Here is a 12,897-nt window from a genome sequence, read left to right as displayed (position 1 = left end):
TGTCGAGCTTGGGCTTCTTTCAAATTATGAATTATTCATTGAACCTTCTCTTCTGTTTCTTTTACCATATCAAGCCTGAAAAACCATCTTTCTCCTGGTTCAGACCAGTTTAACGGAGTACGACACCGTCGTCCATACAAAGCTTCAAAGGGTGCCATTTTGATGCTCTCTTGATAGTTATTGTTGTATGAGAACTCCGCTAATGGCAAACATACATCCCATTTCTGTGGGAATTCCAAAACACATGCTCGCAACATATCTTCAAGTATCTGATTTACCCTCTCAGTCTGCCCACTAGTTTGTGGATGATAGGTCGAACTGTGGAGCAACTTAGTACCCAAGGATTTGTGAAGTTCTTCCCAGAACTTGGATACAAATTGAGGTCCACGATACGACACTATGGTCTTCGGAACACCATGCAAACTGAGAATGCGAGCAATGTACAGTTCCGCATACGCGATTACTGGATACTTTATTTTGACTGGGAGAAAGTGGGCGATCTTTGTAAGTCGATCAATGATAACCCAAATGGAATCAAACCCTTTTGCTATTCTGGGCAGTCCCACAATAAAGTCCATGCCTATATCCTCCCATTTCCAAGTTGGGATCGGTAAAGACTGCAATGGACCAACAGTTTTCATATGTATGGCCTTGACACGTCTGCATGTGTCACATCTCACCACATAGCGTGCAATTTCAATCTTCATCTTCGTCCACCAATAATGTTGTTTTAGATCATGATACATCTTAGTGCTTCCGGGATGAATAGAATAGCGACTAAGATGTGCTTCATCTAGAATTTGCTGGGGGATCTCATCATTCTTGGGCACAACTATGCGGTTGTTAAACCATACAACGCCTTGATCATCTTTTTTGAAGCAGCTGGCTTGACCGGCCTCCATTTTCTCATGAATGTGTTTCATACCCTCATCTTTCCTTTGTGCATCAATTATTCTTTGCAGAAGAACTGACTTAAGCTTTAATTGATTTGAAGTTCCATGTTGAATCATTCCCAGGTTTAGCTTTTCCATTTCTTGGCATAGTGTAATGTCAGAAGTCTTCATCATAAGACAGTGACAGGAAGCCTTGCGACTTAGTGCATCTACCACTACATTAGCTTTGCCTGGGTGATAGTGAATTTCTAACTCATAGTCGTTAATAAGCTCAAGCCATCTCCTCTGTCTCATATTTAGCTCTAACTGGGTAAAGATGTACTTCAAACTTTTATGATCTGTATAGATATGACAGATATTCCCCAGCAGATAATGACGCCATATTTTCAGGGCATGAACCACAACAGCCAATTCTAGGTCCTGAGTTGGATAATGTTCTTCATGCCGGCGCAACTGCCTTGAAGCGTATGCTACAACTCGACCTTCTTGCATCAAGACACAACCTAAACCACTGCCTGATGCGTCACAATACACATCAAACGGCTTTTCAATGTCCGGTTGAGCTAATACCAGAGAAGTGGTCAATAACACCTTCAGCTGCTCGAAGGCTTCATTACATTTTGAAGACCAATTAAATTTAGTATTGTTCTTCAATAAACTTGTGATTGGCTTCACAAGCTTGGAAAAATCTGGAATAAATCGGTGGTAATAACCAGCCAGTCCAAGGAAACTTCGGACTTGATGTACAGTGGTTGGGGGTTTCCACTCCAAAATATCCTTGAATTTGCTGGGATCCACCGCAATCCCCTTGGCAGACAATACGTGTCCCAAAAATTGGATCTCCTCCAGCCAAAACGTGCATTTACTGAATTTAGCATATAATTGATGCTCCCTTAAATGCGTTAACACGATCCGCAAATGCCGAGCATGATCCTCTTCATTCTTGGAATATATCAAGATATCATCAATGAATACCACCACGAATTTATCCAACTCGGTCATGAATACTGAGTTCATCAGATATGTGAAGTGGGTAGGAGCATTTGTTAATCCGAAAGACATAACCAGATACTCAAATAATCCATACCGCATAGTGAATGCGGTCTTAGGTATATCTTCGGGTCGGATATGGATCTGATGGTAACCCGACCTGAGGTCAATCTTGGAAAATACCCGAGCTCCGGTTAGTTGATCAAATAAGATATCAATCCGGGGAAGATGGTAATTATTCTTGACTGTGACCTCATTAAGGGGTCTATAATCCACACACATCCGAAGTGTTTGGTCCTTCTTCTTGACAAAGATGGCTGGACAACCCCAAGGTGATGAGCTTGGTCGGATGAATCCCTTTTCTAGCAGATCTTGTAATTGTGTCTTGAGCTCTGCCAACTCATTCGGAGGCATTCGATACGACCTTCTAGAAATAGGAGCCATATCGGGCTTCAACTCAATCACAAATTCTACATCTCTCTCTGGAGGCAATCCAGGCAAAGCTTCCGGAAAGACGTCCGGAAACTCACAGACTACTGGAATATCTTGGATCTCCGGTATGATGGCTTCATATACTCTGCCAAATGGTTTAGCTGTAGTAGCTACGGGAATGGACAAGAGAACCTCTTCCTGGCCATAGCTCAACCTGATGGTTCTCAGATCAGTGTTGAGGATAGCTTTGTGTTGGGCTAACCAATTCATGCCCAGAATTACATCTATATCTTGGCCTTTTAGAACAACATATTTGTGGGAAAGTCCCGTTCAACCAATGTTACGGACACATGGAAAGCCACTTCTTTAGTGAATATTTGTCCCCCAGGCGAATGAATTATAAACCCTTCCCTTGATTCATTGTATGGAATGCAATGTTTCTCCACAAACTTCTTGCTTATGAATGTATGTGAAGCACCAGAATAAAAAAGAATGACTGCAGGGTGATTGGCCACGAGAAACGTACCCATCATGACCGGCCCTCCTTCCGGCGTCGTGGCCACTTGTGTATAATAAATTCGCCTAGTTTTCTTCATATTCTTGCCCGCTGCATTGTTTGTCGTATTTCCCTTGCCTTGGCTGGAACTCCCCGGGTTCTGCTGATTATTGGAGTTATTCTGCTTCGGATATGGGCAGTCTTTAATGAAGTGTCTAGACTTCCCACAATTGAAGCAGCCAGTAGATGAACTCGAGAGGGCAGGGAAACGAGTACCAGGGGCACTCGGCTGATTTGTTGAGGTGGGGGCAGTGGTAGGGCGGATAAATACAGACTGTTTAAAAGGGTAGGAGGGTGGACGTGGCGAAGAACGGTTTTGATTAAAAGGTCAGATCACCAACCTTTGTCGCTTCTCAGGCCCCTGGTTGGGCCTGTCACCTCCATTGCCCTTTGACTTTCCTGGGCCTGCATACTTGGCTTCAACTGCCAGCGTCGTGCTGACAGCCCTGCTGTAGAAGAGGTCAAGGCAGGTGGCCATCTTCCGTTGTAGTCGGTCATTAAGGCCACTCATAAAACAATTTCTCTTCTTCAGGTCAGTGTTGACCTGATCAATGGCATACTGGGACAAATGGTTGAACTTGTTGAGATACTATCTCCACCTTGTTTAAGCTTCATGAATTCTTCTTGTTTCATATGGAGCACCCCTTCTAGAATGTAGTGCTCCCGAAATGCTAATTTAAATTCATCCCAGGTAACTTGATGGCCGACAGGCTGGATAGCCACATAATTTCCCCACCAGGTGCTGGCAGGGCCTCGTTACTACTGCACCGCAAATAAAGGCTTCTGAGTCTCCGTGCATCGGAGAAGTCCAAACTTCTGCTCAATAACCCGAATACATTCGTCCGCTTCAAGGGGATCTTCAGCCTTGACGAATAGTGGGGGACGAGTTTCCGAGAAATCCAAATATGAAGTTTCGCAGGGTCCTTGCGAATAAGCTCGCCTGCCTTGCTGCTGATATTGCTGTCCCACCATTTCGTGAAGGAAACAGGTGTTGTCAGCTGTTGCATTGCCTAAGGCAGCGATAGCCTCAGTCAAGGTTGGGGGTACTGGTGGCGGATTAGGAGTAGTTTCCCTCCCACGGGAGGTTCCCGCACTATCCTGTCCACGAGTCCTGGACGACATCTGAGGCAAAGAACATTTGGAAAATATAATATGCCAAAGCACACCATCATTTTACATTACTTAAAAGGTAATGATACAGACTCGAATTTACAACAAGACCACATTACCTATTATACATCATCATATCTAAACTACACTACTCCAGTTTCTTATCACTTTTGGTAGCTTCACTGTCGGGTGTAGGGGACCATTCATCAGCCAGATTCATTGAATGAGGGGGCCTGAAAAGGTCCAGTTCCCCACCAAGGGCTTCACCCGTTGTTCTAGAAGGTCCGGCTCCCATTCCGACAGGGTCGGTAGGTACGTCAGGGTGCAGTCTCGAATACAATTCATGAACTTCCTCATGTAGTGTATTATAGTACACCTGCAAGTTGTCCACAGCTGTGCTAAGCTCCTCCACACGGGCTCGAGCTTTGGCCTCTCGATCCCAAGCAAAGGAACGCGAGTTGACGGCCTAATCGAGTGCCAAATCTCGTTCGGCAAGCTCGTCTTGCAGATGCTGGATGTCAGTCCTTAACTCATTTATGCGCTGACCATCCTCGACCCACACACTATTTCTATGACGCAATTTCGTTTGAAGCTGCTCCACCTGAGCTTCCAGATCTCCGATGGGATCATTGCTGCCACTGCTACTATCCTCATGCCTTGGAGCTAGCTGGTGGCGAGGCACGCCAATCGCGCCGGTAGACTTGCGTGCGGTTTTCCTTGTGCGTGGTGGCATGTCTCCATAAGGGGGAAAATATTATTAGCATAGTTTTTGACATGATGCATGCATAATTATAGAATCAACCTTAGTTGATTCACAACCTTCTATACATTGCACTCTACTATCTGGTCTTTAAAATAAGTGCTTCAGAAGGTAGTTAGATAAGAAGGAAATAAATTTTCTTAGATAAGTCTTTGAAAATTCTTTTTGAAAATGTCTCATAACATATGCAGAGATGGTCTTCGCTCTGATACCAGCTGTGACAGAACCTCCCAAGTCATTAGGCCCACCTATAGTTGTCCTTGTCCAACGGACCTTAGACAACCCTGCAGGTGCCCCTGATCACTTGCCAAGTTCGGTATCTGTATTCTTTACCTTGCCCAAGAGCGTTTCACCTATCATGTAGATATTACAACACATCGGAGGTACGAGAATGCGGAAGCAGTTACAATAACTTACTTTATTTTAAAGTAAGAAAGAGTAGTATTATTACAGACCAGAGCGAATATAGGAGTGCAGGAGTAATATTATTACATAACTTGGGAGGCAAAAACCCCTCCTGATAAACAGTAAAAAGTTTTTCTTAAAGGAGGACACTTCCTCCCGAGGCTTCAGTCTTGATTTTCTTCTTTGGGCACCACCTTGGAACAAAAGCAACAAAAATTTGTTGTTTCCTCACCTAAAACAACATGGGACAAAGCCCTGAGTACGAAGTGTACTTTCGCAAGTCTTACCCATCAAAATAAAAGACTCTCAAGGATATGCTGGCCTTTGGGAATCAAGGTATGGTTTATCAATAATCAAAGACTCTGTTTGCAGAAATGCTTACTAATAGTGGATCCTTAAAAGTCCAGTTTTATTAGCAAGTTAAGTCATTACCTGAATTCTAGAGTTCTTTCTACCCTAGTTCAAGCACTTGACCTATACTATCCAATTTCTTTTCAACCCTTCTTATTTACTGGAATGCTACGTGTAGGGCAGTGACCAAGTCTTCATGTCCGAGAAGTAACGGCGATCCGAATTGATTAATACTCAGCTGAGGATCTCCAATCACACGACATATGTAGCACTTAACCCTTGCATATGTCAACTCGCCACCGGGGTTCTTAAGACCAGATCAGGTTCACGCCAACCGAGAGCACAGATACACCACCGTCCAGCCTCTTGCCACGGAGGGTACACGCTACTCTCGCCATCTCTCCACTCCCATTGCGTGTTATCTTATTCTGGTATTAGTCTGCCCGAGGCAAAGCTTACCCATGATGAGGCATGTGACCAGTTAAAAGGTCCTCGATCATGAAGCCTACATCGAGAAGGTTCTTAATCGACTCAGACAGAGACACTACACCGAGACTCTCTTCTCGTGCAAGTCACCCGCCCGGTCTCAGCTTTATCATTTCAAACCCAAAGTTTGGTACCTGACAGAGGTACATCTTTTCCGATGTTGAACCCATCATGGCCATGATGGATCCACCATCAAGTTTTATTTTTGAAAACCTCCCACCCACTTTGAAGCATCATCTTTTGTCAAAACATTTTGTTTTTCTAGAGCAAGGCTAAGCATAAGAAAAACCTTTTTGTAAAACAGAGAATTAAGGAGAAGTAATCAAATCCAAGGAAGGAAATGCAGCAACTGGTTTAGCACACAACTCCTATCACCTAATGCATCAAATAAGTGAGAATGATTTCAAAATAGCAAGGAGGTGGCAAATGCACCGGGGCTTGCCTTGTGTGATAGGTGAGTCAGACTCTGCTCCACAGATATCAAAGTAAAAGCAGTTTCCTGCCTGAGGTTCTTCAGGTGGTGATGGCGTAGTCCTTGCTTCTTCAACTTCTATCTCTTCCTCGTTTTCTATATATAGCCATATATAATCATGAATGCTCATGTAATGCTCATGAAAATGCAAAGATAATAAAAGTATTTTAGCTAATGTCTTGAATATAATTTTCCTTCACGGATCTCCGGGAAACTAGGATTTTTGGAGTCTATAGTGAAGTTCATAGGGCAGGAGATCAGGGTTTTGGGTTCTAGGTATCAAACATGGTCCAAATCATACCAAACTTTACCCAAGGCTTCTAAATACTATTTAAAGCTTATCTAAAAAGTTTGGTGAATTTTGGGATTATTAATTACTTTCTAAAATTCCAGAAGTATGGGTTTTGGCTATTTTAAATATCCCATAATTCCCTAGTAGAACTAAAAATCATGAAACTATTTTTATTAAATATTATTTAAAATTAGGAGCCTAGCAAAATTGGTCTGGTATTTTTAGCATTTTTCAATAATTTTCTAGGAATTCTCTAAGTCCAGAAGAAAAAGAAAAAGAGAAAATATGAATAGTAACGGGCTCAATCTAAGCCCGAGCTGGCCTAAGACAGGCGAAACGCGCCCGCGCGAGCGCTCGCGGTGTCTATTTTGCACAGGGGTCCCTGGTCATTTGAAATACCAGTAAAGAATCCTCTCTATTGTTTCTCTGTCTCACTGACATCTGCGCAAAGGCCCCTCCCCTTTCGGTTTCTTCACAATCCGAGATCCTCGACCATGGGTGGCGGAGCAGCAACTCCGTCGAGCCCATACCGACCGGAAAACGCAACGACTATGCTTCCCCGTTGCACAATACCTAATTCTACCCCTAACAACCATTTCCCCTCACTCAATTTCACTAGCGAGGCTCTAAATCATTTGGTCCACGGAGACAGCGCAGACAACGGAGGAACATACGTGTTTCCGGTGATCTAGGGTAGCTTAACTCAATCGAACTGGTCGAGGAGCATCAAGAAAACCTAAGGATGCTGAAACAAGATAGCAGGGAGCACGAAGAGACCTGGAGCATGCTGACCACGGTGAGATCACTTTGCGCAGCGCTCGAGATTGATTTGGGGGAAATCTGAAATTGGCGAGCTCGGGTGAGCAATTGGAGGCACGGCTTGGTGGCTTGGGTGCTTTACTACCTTACGGACCCAAAGGAACGCTCAATTTATAGGCTTCAGGGGCGGTGGCGCGTGAATTTGGAATGGCGCGGTGGCGGCCGGGGAAGGAGAGTTGCACTGGTGCGTGCGATTAGTGGCTTTCACCGTGGCAGACTCACCGGCGACGAGCTAGGACTATAGAGCGGTTTACGGTGACTCACTGCGACGTGGTAAGGCGTCGAGGCACGTAGCCTGGCCAGATAACGACGAACTCCGGTAGTGCCAGCGCGATTAACCACGGCGGGACACGACGACCGGTCCGGCCAGCGTCCGGATTCACCCTGCGCTGGATATTCTCACTACGCTCGACGTTATCCACACTTCCCGTGGCACAAATCTCCCAGGCGAGCGCGAATTGCGATGGCGGATCATCAGCGACGAAGGGTGATGAATTTTGGGATCTTTTTCAGCTACTTTACAATGGAATCCTCATTCAGAGCGCCTGATAGACCAATTCGCAGGGCCTAGATCTCAAATTTTTACATGACAACTTGTTAATCCGCCTGTAACAAAGTTGTTGCCTGATGATCCAGCTACATTCTTGCTATAGCAACCATAGCCAAACAATGACTGGATCATGGTTGAATCCCAGTTCAAAGATTGCCCAATCTCATTGTTAGTCTGAATTCAGACTTAGGGCAGTTTGACAGCCCAACTTTGTGCTCAGTTTACTCCAAATTTTGCATGTGACCAAGGCTTAATCACATAAGCAAAGTTATACTCCTACAGTAGTTCTACAAGTTTGATGTGTTGACCCTAGGCAAATTCCTCATGAACTGAAAGATACAGGGTTCCAAAGTCAGCCTTGTTCAAATGTTTTCAGACTTAGTCACATGAGCACAAGAGTGGCATTTTTGCAATTAGGCCCAAATCTCATGGCTTCATTTGCAAATCTTCAAATATGTGAACCATTTGACTTAAGGTACCCTAACTCCATGGTTTTAGCACTTAGGTTCAAAAGTGTGCAACATTTGCATATAACCCCCTAGGGTTTCAGTCTAGGGTTTTCCAGGGGTCTATTTAGGGCTTTTGGTACTTCTAGGGTTTGGATGCCACATCATTCCATTAATGGTGAAATTTTATGATCATTACTAATAAGTTTTGAAGTTTTCTCTTTTTTAGGCTTGGTTTACTCTATGAAGCCCAGTTTAGGGTTAAGCACTCTACTCTAGGGTTTTACCCATGCTCAGTCACATCAGTACAACTTGTTTGAACTTTTTGCCTAGTGAATGCATTCTAAGTGTAACAATCACATGATATGCTAATGCACATGATGTTATGCTCAAGTTTTAGTGGCAGTAACACCAGGGGTGTTACACCAATGGCCTCCTGCGAACCACAAACGCGGAGGGCTATCGGCGGGTGCTCAATCAGGCGACCAATCATCTTCTACCTCTCGCCCACCCACCGAACGATTTGCATCACTCCATCAATAGACGATGAGACGCACGGAGCAACATCAGTGCTTCGCACGATTGTCGACATGAAAATGAAATAAGACGCCAGGAGGAATACGACCAAGATCATGGTGTACCGGCACACAGCCGCACAACCAAGATCGAGTCAGCAGCAGCCTCTACTAACACTCCGGTCCGAGGACGGTCGAGGTGACCTAATACTCGCTCCCCACCCTAGGACCGACGACATGATCATCGACAGTCGGATACGTGTGGGGTCTCCGCGCTCACCCCTCGTCTCCGAGCCATCCAATGCCTCCCAATTTCAAAGTCTCCAACGTCGACAAATATGAACCCAAGCAGGACCCAGGGGTTGGATGGCCATCTACACTATCGCCGCCTGGGCTGCTAGGGCAACAGAGGACATCATGACGGTGTACTTGCCCATCATTCTGGGACAGGATGCGCTACAATGGCTCCGGCATCTGCTCTGACACTACATCGATGATTGGGGAGATTTTAGTCGCTAGTTTATCACGAACTTCCAGTCCCTCTCCGATAAACCAGCGCAGCCTGGGACCTCAAATCCATCAGGCGGCAGAATGATGAAACTCTTCGTTTATTCCTCAGAAGATTCCAAACAATGAGGAACTGTATCCCTGAGGTTGCTGAGGCAGCTGTGATCGAAGACTTTTACTGGGGATCCAACGATCCAGTTTTCGTTCGAGCCATATTTCAAAAGGCACCTACCACCTCTGAACAACTATTCAAGGAAGCGGACGTCTACATCACCGCGGATGAACGGGCTCAAGACCTCATCGGAGACGCGAAGCCCGTACCACCAGCACCACGAAGGGATGCAAACTAGCAATCAGATAAACGCTGGGAGAAGAGGCCCCAGGATGAAGTACACACCACCGGGACACCCGCATCTCGAGCCCGCGGTGCGCCCCGCGGAGGGGTAAGGACACTTGATGTGGCGGAACTGCCCGAATTATTCCAACTTAAGTGCCTAAGTCCCGCCTTAGAGGCTAGACCACACTTAAATGGGAATAACCCGTCAATCCCTCGGATCTAGTCCGACACGGCCACTGACAGGATCAAGTACCACAATCTCACTCGATGGTGAGTCATAGAGCAAATACAATAAAGCATAAAACCATGCATTAAAGAGTATTAAATTATTACATCATCATCGGAGTTTTGCAAAAGTAGTCATCATTGTTCGAAGTGCAGCGGAATACAACTAACGGTAAATAAACAGAGAGATGGGGAAGCCTGTCCCATCACTCCTCATGCTCCTCCTCAGCCGAGGTAGGGTCCCACTCGATAGTCCAACCCGGTGGCAAGATGGACGGCCAAGTCACTCCAGCAACCATGTCCTCCAGAGAACCTGTAAAATTATGCCACAAGCAAGGTTGAGTATACTAATACTCAGCTAGACTTACCCGGTGTGAGGAGTCTACTCCTCTACCTCTAGACATGCAGCTGTTTGGTTGTGGGGTTTGGTTGCCAAAAGCACTAGCTGAGTTTCTAAGTCAAGTTTTAACTTTGTCAATTTAAGTGTGACTCTCTTAAGGCTAAATGTGTACTATCTACTCATACATAGTAGCAAACATTATTAGCAATCAACATCTTATATCAACTCATCATATTTCCACTTGTTACTCAATGCAGTACAATGGATCAAGCAGTCTCATTAGCTGCGAGAAGCAGACGATTCGAATCGAGTTTTTATCCTTGCAAGGTAAACCTAAACACACGACATGTAGGGGCACTCCGTCCCCACACACATCAACCGTCCCCATCGATTCCCCATCAGCAGATCAGGGCTCACCGCCTTGGCGTACAATGCCTCACTGACCCCGATCGCCGTCGTGCAGTGACCGCACTTGTACCCACCATAACCGGAACGGGAGACCACGTCTCAGGTCGCGTGAGGGGATGTGTCCACTGCCAGGTTCACTCAGGTACTAGGCTTACCGATTTACCATATTTCTCAGCATGTGCTTAGTACGTTCAATCGCTTGACACAGGTATCCGCACGTTAATCCTTATTCCAATTTCATCTCGTAGACCACGCATCCCCATGGATCCGTGTCCACCAACCAACTATCAATATGATATGAAAAGTGGGTACAACCAATTCCTGATCTCGCGTGAGTGCTAGAAAAATCACTCGACTTCTATCGAGATCCCTATTTAGCAAAGCAGCCACTCGGCCTAGCATACTAGTATCCATCTCAACAAGGATTCCTGAGTTCATGCAACTAGGGTTTCAACCAACTCCTACACTTATGTGCACATTCAATCCTACAATCATTAAGTGTAGTAAAATAGCATAAATAACAGGTTATGCATAAAACCGGGGCTTGCCTTCCAAAGCAGTGGCAGGCAGATCCTTTGGTGCAGGCTCTGGTGCTGGATCCGGGGCTACCTCCTGAGCAGCTCCTTGCTCCGGCACGAGGACGTACTCTCCGTCAGCAAGGTTACAGTCTATCGAAATGCAATGAACATGTATGTTATGACTATGCAGGATTTAATAACATTATGCTAAGAGAAGAAAAACTAAGTTTAATGAGTAACTTAGGGTTTTCTTGGTCATACGTGGCTTTTAGTAGTTTATGCTTATCACTTCTAGGTTTAGGTTTTTGTTGAGGATAAACATAGGGAATTGGTATTGCCTTTATATATTTCAGTGGACAAATTTACAAAGGGTTTTAGGATGACACTAATTTCCATTATTCATTTTTCTTTTTTTATTTTCTATTTATGAATTCTAGTGTAGGTTTGAACTACAACATTGGTTTAAATTTTTTCAAAAAGGTTGTAAAAATTGCAGTGGCTTGCCTTTGGTCAATATAGCTTATCCTAGGACTTTGAGGTTCAAATTATAAAGGCTATGTTTGGGACAAAATAATCAAAAGTTGTGTAAATGGGCCACTTTGCACTACATCTCTTAATTAGAGGTGAGTTCTGTCCTAAGGGTTATTTTTGTTGGCATCTAACAGTAATAATAGGATTCTGTGCCAAAAATCATAGAAAGCTAAGGGGTGGTCATTTAGTTATGATTTTCTAAAGTTAAATGCCAAAAAGGTACTTTCTACTACATTGTTATTTGAAAAATGTCAAACAACAGATTTCCTATTTTTCCTAAGTTCTGAATAACAAAACGTTAATTATCCCAAGGGTTGGGGTGTTTTCACCTTGGGGTTATTTTTGTAGGGTTTTTCTAAGTTTTCCTTGTTTTATTAAAATAAAAGGTATTCTACTCATTTTATACTAAACCAGGGCATAATAGATTTTTCTAGTGAACTACATTAAACAAGTATTCTAACAAAAATAGGGGTGTCCTCTGGTTCATTATTTAAATCACATTTTCTATTTTTCTTAACCTTAAGCATATTGTAAAATAAGTGGTAAAAACTAACTTAATGGGGTGGACAGAGAGGTTTAGCATTTTTAATTAAGTCAGTAGGTGGGGATAAACTTCTCCAATTTTTTCTAACCCTAGTCAAATAGTACAACTATTTTTCTTCCTATTATTGAGCTTTTGGCCAAAACTATAATTAAATCAGAACCCTAAAGTTTTCTATAGTACATAGGGGTTTTATATTTTCTTAAGTAATTTACTTTATTTAGAGTCTAACAAAATTGGTTTGACCAAATTTGGATGAACTAAACAGAAGTTATGGATTGTTAAAGTTTCTGTTCAAATTTAAAATCAGATTTAATAAAATTTTCTGGAAAAAGCAGTTTACACCGAGGACCCTGGATTATTTCCAAACTAACTCTCTCAGTTATACCCCCGCGTTACTATTCATTTGAGTC

This window comes from Zea mays, chromosome 2, assembly GCF_902167145.1.
Source record: "Zea mays cultivar B73 chromosome 2, Zm-B73-REFERENCE-NAM-5.0, whole genome shotgun sequence".
Taxonomy (NCBI): Eukaryota; Viridiplantae; Streptophyta; class Magnoliopsida; order Poales; family Poaceae; genus Zea; species Zea mays.
This window is presented reverse-complemented; position numbering follows the sequence as displayed.